The sequence below is a fragment of the Sceloporus undulatus genome, chromosome 4 (assembly GCF_019175285.1).
Source record: "Sceloporus undulatus isolate JIND9_A2432 ecotype Alabama chromosome 4, SceUnd_v1.1, whole genome shotgun sequence".
Taxonomy (NCBI): domain Eukaryota; kingdom Metazoa; phylum Chordata; class Lepidosauria; order Squamata; family Phrynosomatidae; genus Sceloporus; species Sceloporus undulatus.
In genome coordinates this window covers 142163230-142175403 of record NC_056525.1, presented here as the reverse complement: position 1 = coordinate 142175403, position 12174 = coordinate 142163230, and positions in this window count along the sequence as shown.

Here is a 12174-nt window from a genome sequence, read left to right as displayed (position 1 = left end):
AGGGACAGGGAAGGAACCCTAGCCCCCCCATTTTGGTGCTTCTCTTTTTGCCAAGTTGGGGCTATTTGGAGAAAAGGAGAAGCAGAGCACAGAAAACTCCAAGCAGCTCCTTGGCCAGGCTCGCGGCGCCCTCTGTCGGCTGCAGGAAGGAAAAAGGAAAGAAACGGGGGGGGCTTTCTCGCTCAAGGCTGTAGCCGCACTGCAGAAATAATCCAGTTTGACACCGCTTTGACTGCCCTGGCTCCACGGTGCTAAGGGATCCCTGGAATTGCTTGTTGGGGCTCAGTGGTCTCACAAATCTACAAATCCCAAAATCCCTACCATTGAACCCTGGTAGTTAAAGCGAAGTCAGACTGGATTGTTCCCCCATTTCCAAGAGAGGGTTTCCAAATTCAGTTCTGTCTTCTCCTCTTTCCTTCAGCCCGGCCTTTGAGGAATTCTGTTGAAAGGTGATCTGAAGTGAAAAGCTTCTGAATTTGCTCTATTGATAATGGAACGTGTGTGTGTGTGTGTGTGTGTGTGTGTGTGTTGCTGCATCCGCACTGCAGAAATAATCCAGTTTCAGACTGCTTTAACTGCCCTGGGTCAATGCTAGGGAATGCTGGGCACTGGAGTTTCGTGAGATGTTTAGTCTTCTATGTCAGAGAGCTCTGGTGCCACAAGAAACGGCAATGCGCAAGTTTCCCTAGCATTGAGCCAAGGCAGTTAAAGCGGTCTCAAACTGGATTATTTCTGCAGCCAGGATGCAGCTTGTGTCTGTGTCAGAAGTGCAGCCTATCGGTTTGCAAACTGCTTAGCTATAAGGCCCTTGTTGTTTGTTTGTTGTTTGTTGTTAGTTACCCTCGTATCGTGGGGCATCCTTTTGCTTAGAACAAATCTACTGTCACCAGAAACATAATCCTGCCTCCCTTGTCCCCCCATTGATTTCAATGGGTTGTCACTACATATGCAGTTGGCTATGTCTCCTGAATCCAGAGTTAGAATCCCTGCCAATCACACTCTCTCAGCCTCAGAGGAATAGCAAGTACAGTACAAGTCTATACGGCTTATCCGTGAACTAGCACTCCCTAAACGGTTTACAATGTGTAAGACTCAAACACCCATCAGCCCCGGTCAATAAGTGATGGGAGTTATACTCTAAAACATTTAGAAGACACTGGCTTGGGGGCCATCCTTACAACTATCTTGTAAGGTAGGCCTGCCTAAGCAGCCCCCGGGATGCTGTGGCTTCTTTCAAGGCAACCAGGGATCGGGAAATCAATCTGCTCCTTGGAACAAAGTGGAATCCTCGACGCAGATGATGCTGATGATGCTAGTTATTCATCTTCATAAATCCAGCACTTGGGGACCAGAGGAAAGGGAAGAATGATTGAAGAAGAAAACGCTGAGTAATTTGTCCTCCGTTTTTAGTCAAAGCTGAGGGCTGAGGCTGAGTGACATTTTCGTCCATTTCAGTGGGAGCGATTGAGGCATGGGCCTCAGTCTGGCCTCCTCTCGGAGGGCTTTTCCGAGGGTTGCCAGAGTCAAACCTGGAGAGGGCTTGCTTAGAATTGTTGGATTTCAGCAAGCCGTGCTAGTTACCTGGTTGCAGGACAAGCCATACCTGCTGAAATTCCCTCTTTTGCTGTTGTTAACTGCCTTCTCTCGACTCATGGCGACCCTATGGATGAGACATCTCCAAGACCCTCTGTCCTCCACTTCTCTGCTTAATTCCTGCAAATCCATACCCATGGCCTCCTTAACAGAGTCCATCCATCTGGCATGTGGCCTTCCTCTCTTCCTACTTCCCTCCACCTTTCCTAGGATTCTTGTCTTTCCCAACGAGTCCTTCCTTCTCATGATGTGGCCAAAGTACCTACCGCAGCCTCAGTTTGGTCACCTTGGGAGGTTTCCGGCTGGATCTTCTCCGGGACCCCTTTGTTTGTCCTTTTGGGATCTTCAGTACTCTTCTCCAGCACCACATCTCAAATGAGTGGATTTCCTTCCTGTCATCTTTCTTAACTGTCCAGTTCTCTCATCCATACAGGGTAAGAGGGAAGACCATGGCTTGTATGATTCTGACTTTTGTACTGAGTTGTTGTATATTTTTTGCATTTTAGAATCTTTTCTATAAATTCCCTCTATGCAGCCTTAAAAGAAGAGCCTCTGGTTTTTCACTCTGGCAAATCCTTCACCTGGAGAGCATATGTCCTGGAGAGTAAGGGCGATTAAATTGAGCAGGAACTTCCCAAGAAATCAGCTTCGGCTGGGGCTGCAGAGCACTCTGCTGAGGGCACGATCTGTCCATAGATGATGATGATGATGATGATGATGATGAGGATGATGATGATGTCAGCCACTGTGGGCAGGATCGTGTCCATAGATGATGATGATGATAACAACCACTGATGGCAGAATCGTGTCCACAGATGATGATGATGATGGTGATGATGACAACGACCACTGTGGGCAGAATCGTGTCCACAGATGATGATGATGATGATGATGACAATGACCACTGTGGGCAGAATCGTGTCCATAGATGATGATGATGATGAAAATGACCACTGTGGGCAGGATTATGTCCATAGATGATGATGATGATGACCACTGTGGGCAGGATCGTGTCCACAGATGATGATGATGATGATGACCACTGTGGGCAGGATCATGTCCATAGATTATGATGATGATTGTTGCTGTTGTTATTGTTGTGTGCCTTCAAGTCTTTCCCGACTTATGGCAACCCTAAGGTAATCATATCACGGGGTTTTCTTGGCAAGCTTCTTCCGAAGGAGGTTTGCCCTTGCCATCCTCTGAGGCTGAGAGAGTGTGAACAGTGCAAGGTTACTCAGTGGTTACTCTCCATAGCCAAGCGGGGATTGGAACCCTGGTGTCCAGAGTCCAACAAAACACGACACCACATTGGCATCATCATCACCACCACCACCTCCTCCTCCTCCTCCTCCTCCTCCTCTTATTATTTTGTTTGGACCAACATGAGAAAATACACATTTGCCATGGAGAAGTTCTGATGTCGTTCATTCAACATTTCAAATGCAACCACAACAACGAAGCAACAACACGCAAACCTCTTAAAAGCCCTAATCCCCTGCGCTGCGAACATGAAGGTCCAAGTCCTGAACAAGGAACAAGGGACTCCAAGGTCTGGCTCCAGCGCAGAAGAGAGCTTGGTCCGAGGTCCCTTGCTGCCCCTTTCCTTCTTGGCTGCTCCGAACCCGAACCCTTCCTTTTGTAAACCCTGCGGCAGCAGCAGCATAATATTTTTCCTCCTGGTTTTAATAAGTTCGGTCTTCCTTCTCCAGTAAACTTCTCTATTATTTTTATTTGGCATTTCCTTTTAAAAAGAGAGAGAGAGAGAGAGAAAGGAAAAGAGAGAAAGGAAGCTTGATAGATTAGGTTTTCAGAGGCAGTCGCAAAACAAGAGAATTCTTTCCTCAGCTTTCTTCTAAGGGGTCTGCATCCACATGCAGAAATAATCCGGGTTGACACCGCTTCAACTGCCATGGGTCAGTGCTATGGAATCCCGGGTATTGCATTTTTTTGCTGTGGCTTTGCTCGGGTGCCACAAGAAACGAAACTTCCCAGGATTCCATAGCATCGATCCATGAAGTGGTGTCAAACTGGGTTATTTCTGCAGTGCGGAGGGACACCTATCTGAACGCAATTACTCGAAACCGGTTTGGGGACCGCTTTGCCACTAAACATAGGTTTATTCAGAAAGAAGCCCATGGTGGTCAATGCCCCGTTAAATCTTAATAGCACTGAAGAGAAAAGATGCATCTACACTGCAGATGTAATGCACTTTGACACCGCTTTAATTGCCATGGTTCAGTGCAATGGAATTCTGAGATGTGTATACTTTGTCAGAGAGCCCTGGTGCCACAACAAATTATACCTTCTAGTTTTTCGTAGGATGGACCCCCCCCCCCCCGCCAGTTAAAGTCGTGACAAACTGCATTATTTCTGCAATGCGAAGAGCATTGACCAACTCCAAATAAAAATTCTGCCCACCCCAATGAAATTTTATTGCCCTGAAGCCTCCATATTTGCAGCGTTTGCAATAACTTACGTCCAAAACACACTGCAGAAACAGGCCAATCTGAGACTACTTTAACTCTGGGAGCTGTAGTTTTGTGAGACACTAAGCCTCCTCTGTGGGAGAGCTCTGGTGAAATAAACTACAGTTCCCAGGGTTCCCTAGCACTGAGCCAGGGCAGTTAAAGCAGTCTCAAACTGGATGGTTTCTGCAGTGTGTTTTGGACCTCAAACCTCCACTGCGCTGTTGGAAATGGAGTTTAGGCACCCAGAGAAAAGAGAGCTTTGCTCAGGTACTCCAACAATTCCACAGCACTGAGCCAGGCCAGTTAAAGTGGGGTTGAACCGGATGATTTCTGTAGTGCGGGTGCACACACACATCACTGAAAGATGATTCGAAATATTCCAGATTAAACAGCACAACGTTGAGGGGACAGAGCATTGGGTCCTTTGCGCTTCTTTTTTAAAAGTGCCTTGGTTGGACATTGGGGCCAGGAGGTGCCTGGCCTCTAATCTGAATTAAATCTGAATAAAATCCAAATTAAATCCGAATTAAATCCAAACAAAATCCGAATTAAGAGGGTTGTGCTGGAGAGAGGTGGCCTCTTTGATAGGGGAGAAACTGGAAGGGAAGCGGGGCAGGACTTCAGCCTTGCTAACCTGCTTCAATGCATTGCGCAGCTGTTTACCCATTTCCTTGATAGCCACTGGAGTAAACAGAAGAATTGGTCATCTCAGCAATTTATATCCTTGCAAGGTCTTTTTGAAAGGACCACAAGAGCCTGCTTAAGAAGAGTGGAAGAGCACCCCAGCCCACTAGACAGGCGATTCCTCAGCAGAGGGCTTCCTATGCAGTTCATTCAGAGGCTTCTAAGAAACCCACAAGCATCTTTCCCAGTTTCCTTTTCACTGCTCACCCCCAGTATTTGGGTGACAGAGATAAACTGCGTCTGAACGTGGAAGCTCTCTTTAGTTACAATAGGCAGCAACAGCCATGAATTGGCCTAGCCCTCTTTCTGAAAACTGTCAAAGACAGTGGCCATCACCATATACTTGAAGGGCGATTCATTCCACGAGGGTTATTGTGTGAGTCATTTTCTGTTCTCTGCCCAGAATTTAATTGTCAATTGATAAAAGCCCTTTAGACCTGTATTTAAAGATGCAGATCTTGGTAGCCAATAAGAATCATCATCATCACCACCAGCATCTGTGGCTGGCATCTTCACAGAATCTGAATCTCAGAAGATGACAGCCACAGATGCTGGCAAACATCAGGAATAAACTCTTCTAGAACATGGCCACAGAGCCTGAAAACCCCACAAAAAACTGTCAACAGCTTTCCCTACCAACTCTAGCATCACTGACCAGTGATGAGGCATGATGAGAACAACAGTTCACCAACACTTAGTAAGACCAGAGCTTTCACCCCTCAGATTTAGATCAAAAGGAATTATTAATGTGATGTGGGAAGCATCTAACATGGACATATGCCCCCTATGTGTTTGTGTGGGTTCATGTGTGTGTGTGTGTAATGCACACCAGAGTCAGGAGGAGCCCCTTTTCCCTCTCTAGTTCTCTTCTGTTATTGTTATTATGTGCCTTCAAGTTGACTCTGACTCAAAGGCAACCCAATCGTGGGGGTTTGTTGGCAAGAATCATTCAGAGGAGGTTTACCATGGTCTTTTTCTTTGGCTGAGAGTGTGTGACTTGCCCAAGTTTATCTAGTTTAACCCCCCCCTCCAAGGCTGAACAAAGATTTGTACAGCAGCACTAGCAGTGATTTATAGGGGCATTTTACCTTAGTTGAAACAATGTCTAGCCCCCATCCACCAAAAAACATTGTATTCAGAGGTGACATACTACATTACCACACAACACTCTTTTAGCTCTGCTATTCCACTTTAACTACTCTGGCTGCCTCCTATTGCATTCTGGGATTTGCAGTTTAAGGAGGGGCACTTAAAATTCTCAGCCAGAGAGCTCTTAGGCCTCACTGAACTTCAAGCCTCAGAAGGCAACAGGAGGCAGCCAGAGCAGTAAAAGTAGAATAGCAGCACTATAAGAGTGTAGTGTGGTAAAGTGGATAGAAGTTTTGCCTTGAGTGGTATTTGCTTGATCTGTGATATTGTCATCAAATCATCACTGGATGAAGCCACTACCTCACACTGGATTACATATGTACTGTCACTTAACAGTTGGAAATCAAGTGTGTGAACTATGTCCACTGAAGATGGACTGTGTTTGGGACTGAATCTCTAGCATCACATCTGTGATAAATCCATGCACTTCTTTTGTAACAATTTAGAACCAAAAGGCTATTGTAAAGGTTTGTAAGTGTTATTACATTGTGTATCATTTCAGGGTGAAAGATGCTTACTTTGTCTGGTAAGAGTAGACTTCATCTTGGTGGTATTCTCCTTGATGTTTATCACACAGAGCTTTTTGGAGATTTTGCAGCTCAGATCCGGGATGACTGAGGGTCCAATGATGCAGATTCACATCATAAAGTGAATGTGTTATCAGATGGGATTCCTTTCTATGGGCACCCCTTCCATGGCACTTCTGCAGTCATTCCAAAGTGACCCCTCATTTTGGTGAGATTGGAAAAAAAGCAAATTCACAGAATTCGCTTTCAAGCTCACTTCGATTTCACTGAGAATTGGTCTGGTGTGGAAGATCCCTTGGCCCCCTGCGTCCTGTTCCTTCATCCCCCTCCTCCTCCTTCATGCCATCTCATCCTCTCTGCCACCCTGCCACCCATCCCTTCATCCCCTGACTACTCCTGTATCCCCATCTTGTCCTCTCTGCCACCCTGCGACCTATCCCATCATCCCTTGCCTGCTCGTGGAGCATGATCCTGGCTCCAGTGACCCCCTGTGGCCTATCCCATCATCCCCTGCCTGCTCTTTGAGCCTGATCCTGGCTCCAGTGACCCCCTGTGGCCTATCCTATCATCCTCTGACTGCTCCTTGAGCCCAATCCTGGCTCCAGTGACACCCTGTGACCTATTCCATCATCCCCTGACTGCTCCTTCAGCCCGATGAAGGATGACAGCTAAGGAAGGGGCAGGGAAGGAGGACAGCATCCAGAGCTCCACTGAGCATGCGCAAGGGTCCCAATTCGAATTGTTGAATTCACATGGTATGCACCGGTGTGGTAATACAATTTGCACTCACTCTGCTTTGCAGGAATCCGCATCATGTGACTTGCCTTGGAATCGATTCCCCCTCGATTCAGAAGGGCAACCAGGTGTGATAAAACATTCACATTACAACGTGAATTCACATAGCTGAACCAGGAGTCACCTGGATCTGAGCTGCAAAAAGCCCCGTGTGATAAACCTCCTGGTCATTCCCATTTCTCCAGATATACTGAACATGGTGTTATTCAAGGGCAATGAAGTATTGGTTGAGAGGTAGCTGCTTTGTAAAGGGGGGAAATGTAACTGAGATTTAATGGCTGCAAGGGTTTGTTAACTGCCTTTCCCTAGCATGCCCTGAAACACAAAATGGCAATTTCCAGAAAGTGGGTGCTGAAATACATTTGTCAGTTACTAACCCCAAGAGATGGGAGTTTATCGTATAGTACTTGGAGGAACGGGAATGGAACGGAACAGAACAGAACCCCCTGTTCTCTTCCATTCCGTTCCGTTCCGTTCCATTCCTGTTCCTTCAAGCGCTGTGCGATAAGTTCCATAGTGACATGAAAAGAAAGAAAGGTCTTAACTGCCATGGGTCCATGCTATGGGATCGTGGGATATGTAGTTTGTTGTGGTACCAGAGCTCTCTGACAGAGAAGGCTAAATATCTCACAAAACTACAAATCCCAGAATTCCATAGCATGGCACCACAGTTGTGGTGGTGTCAAATTCCATTAATCTAAGCATCTTTCTTTCTTTCTTTCTTTCTTTCTTTCTTTCTTTCTTTCTTTCTCGTTGGACATGAAAACAGGTAACTAATGAACAAAGGTGACTTGAACAAAGGTGTGATACAGTGAGCATTACCTAAACACATAAATAATAAAAATTAAGGTATTTAATAACTAAATAAATAGAATCATTAAACAAACAAACATTACTTTCATACACACCTCTAGTTAGTGATTCACCATTCGCACACGCAAGTCCATGCTTGATATTATAGGCCTCATATGAAAAGCATATTACAATCTGTTGGGTCTTGTGTAAAGTCTTGAAGGTCCTCAGGCCCCTGCTGGTCTCTTTTCTTTTCTGCTGCAGGCAGGCAAATGAGAGAATGAAATCTTTAGTAAAGGTTAAAAGTGCATCCTTATCCTGTTTCTTAGGAGAAGTGCCTTGCAGTTGGAGTGAAGGTGTATATCCCACAGTTTAAAGACAAGTTTTTAGAAGAGAGTCAACAAAACTTATTTATATAGCCACCTAAAATCCCTATTTGGGAGAAAGGCGAGATATAAATCCAATGAATGAATGAATGAATGAGTGAATTTGGGTGAGATGTGGTGTGGAGAGAGTAGAGTTTCAGGACTCTTTTCAAAGCCAGGAGTGATGAAACCACCCTTGGTCAGTTTCCCCATAAATGCTAAGGGACTTTATTAGTGGGATTTTTTTTTTATTTCTTGTTTTGTTTTGTAAACAATAGATTATTTTAGATTTTCCTTGGGAAGGTGGGACTATGAAGGCTGTTCACTGAACTCTTGCATTTTTACACGTACAACACACCACTGGTGTGTGTTATAGAAAACTGGAATGGATGCAGTAACAACAACTTGCAACATCAAGCCAAGCCAGCCTGCTAGTTAGACAGTGTGAGGTGACTTCCTCAGGTGGCAGATTCTGTGGGATTGCATGGTGCTGGAGGTCAAAGCAATAAGAGTCAACACTGCACTCCATAATGTAGTTGGTTGTCCTCAGGTGTGCCGGTGGATATTTGTACTGAAGCAAAATTCAGCTATTCCTCGAGCTGGCTTCTATGTGTGGAATGGGAGGGAATGTCATTTTGCCCTTACAATGAGACATCAAAATATTGCAAGCCAGCCCTGAGGACCTGTATATGTGAAGTTAATGTCCTAGATTCAGTGCAAGTGCATATGGCATGGAGCTCTTCTGTCACCCCCAATTCAAGGTCATACATCATATATTCATTTGCCAGTCATTAAACATTTGATCATCGTGGAAAAGCGGGATAAAAATAAAATCTATTATTATTATTATTATTATTATTATTATTATTATTATTATTATTATTATGTAAGGCTAGCCAAATTCTGTTGTGGTTGTAACCATTGTTGCCTGAGACAATGAACCCCACACCCATTGCTTGTGCAGAAACTGATGGGATTGGCAATTGAATTTCATGCAACTAATCCCAATTAGTTGGGAGCCAAAAGATTCATTAGGTAAAGTAATGGACTCCTATGTCTACTCTGGTAAGGATAGGGCAGGCCTTGCTACAGACAAGCACCACAGGCCAGTGGCAGCAAGTGGCATCCATGTCACCTAGGAAGACAAATCCACTCCATCCTTTCAAAGAGATATCTACAGTATCAAACACAGAACATCTTCAGCACTTTGGACAGCTCTTTTCAGGGTTATATTAAAACTCATAGTGGATGCACTGCCTTATTATATAGGAATCATTATTGCTAAAAGGAAAAAAAAAAAGAAAGACAGCTTGAAAAAGCAATTTTTGGGTGGAAAGGTCTCACATCACCTCACCAGAGAGTATGCTGCCTGAAGGATTCTTGGAGTTGCAGCCCATAAAGTAATTTTCCCAAGCTGTGTAAAAGAAGCAGTGTTAGCTCAGCTGAAATGAGAGCTGACTGCATTACCCATCCAAGACTCACAGCCTATCTTTTGACTTATAACAGGTCACGTGGAAAGACAGGACAAAAACCTCCCCAGCTAGATCCTGTGTGTGTTTGCTTGTTTTTGCATGCTTTCAAGTTGTTTCTGACCTATGGCAATCCTAAACCAAACCTATCATAGGTTTTCTAGGGCTGAGAGTGTGTGACTTGCTCAAAGTCAGCCAGTGGGTTTCCATGACCAAGTGGGGATTCAAAACCTGGTCTCTAGATTGTCCTTGGAAGCACTACACCATGCTGATTTTGTGTATTTATTTAGGAGTAAGTCTTATTGGGCTCAGTAAGATATACTCAGAAGTACCTTTCATGGGTTAAATGAGACTTACTCCCACATCATTGTTCATAAAGAACTGTGACCTTATTCATCAACTGCAGGCATTTGCACTCACTTAACTCTTGTTTTCAATTCCAGCCCTCTCCCATCTTTTTCTTTTCCCAAACCAAACCTATGACATTATCAATACAGAATTAAGTTCTTGTAGGTCTCATTGACTTCAATAGAAAAGTTAACCAAAGGCCTGGAATCAGTGTAACATATTTAATTCAGTTGGATGGTAACCTGAATGGTAAATTCATAAATTGTAACCTGAATGGTAAGCTCATAAACAACTATGTGAGCCTGCCTCCCCAGCACACTGAAGTTGCCCACTCCTGGTGGGCATTATGTACTTCAAGACTACAGGATGACATGGATAAGGTAAGAAAAGAGGAATAGTTATTACCAACCTGATTTCTTTTTACTCTTCTCAGCTTCCCTGGAGGTGGAAAATAGGAGATCCAATGCCTTCAAACCATTGGAGGAAAGGATGGGTAGAAATGTAACAAGTAAATAAATAAATAAATAAAACAGACAAGCCATTAATATGTTTCAGGATGAGGTTGTTGGCGCTGAAACTACACCCCAGAGCCAAGTTATCATGCACAACAGCACAATTTAAACCCTGGTTTCAGGAAAGGTGGTAGTGGGGTGGTGGGGGGAGATTTGACAATTATAAATATATTTACAAAAAATGGTTTGGAAATAGTAAATAGATTTGTGTGTGAGAGAGCAAGGGGACGGAGAGGGAATGGTTTTAAGAAAGATAGTAGCTGTGCACTAACCAGCTCACACAATGAAGTGATTAACTTGTTTATAAATGAAATTAATCACACATTAACTCTGCAGCTTAGTGCAACTGGATGCCAGAAGGGGTAGAGGAAAAGGCATCCTCTCTAACTTGAGTTCCCAGATGTCAGGGCTTGGTCTTCAATCTCAGTGTCTGGATTTCTTCTCTGGTGTTCAGGGGAAGGAAGGGAAGGGCAGAATTTCAGGATGAGATTTCTGTCTTGAGAAGTGTGTGTACAAATACGTATTCTTTAATTTGCTTGACTTGATGCCTTTGATTACAATTGCATTTTCTATATAGCTCTGATTGATGTGTAAGCTATGTTGCTTAATGACATCAGAGTGGCTTCCTCTCCTGTGAGATCCCAAGGGGTCATCCTTAGATCTCAGAGTCTGGTCCTCAAATTCCAAGGCCTGGTGTAGTCCCTAACTGTGACGTAGTTCAGGGAGGATCTGGAATTAGGTTGACATTTGTGTATGCTGCAGGGATGTGTGGGGATGAATGGGAGGAAAGAATGGGGGCAAAATGCAAAAGGGAGGTGGGTTAGAAGTTTTTGCACAGAAGAGAAACAATATTTTAGGAAGGAAAGTAGGAAAGGGAAGGGGAAGGAGAGAAAAGGAAACTGCAGTTAGCCTGTCATATCCATGGATTCTCCATTCAAGGATTCAACTACCTGTGGCTTGAAAAATTATTTTTTTAAAAAAATCAAAAAGCAAACCTTGAATTTGTTGTTTTATATAAGGGACAACATTTTGCTACACCATTGTATATAATGGGACTTATATCCATGGATGTGTATGTCCTGGAGCAAAACTTCAGTGAATTTCAAAGGCCCACTGTATTCACAAAAATGCATTCACAAACACATAATCTCATTTGATCAAGATGACTGTAAGGGACAGTTTACATGTGCATTTATTTCACTTTTTTCCTCATCACTTGATGATTTCACATATGTGAACAAATTAATCTAAAAAGCATGACATCTACAGGGAAACATAAATATTCTGTCTTTGTTGTCTGCAGCCTCCAAGTGATGAATGCACATCTGCAAACTGTTTCTTGATGACTGCTGCATCAAATGGATAACCTGCTTGTGTGAATAAGATACAGGGAAGTAATTCTTCATTAATTTCATTCTTGATGGAAGCAATGAGTTTTCTTCCAGCTGTGAGAAAGTCTTGGAAAATTT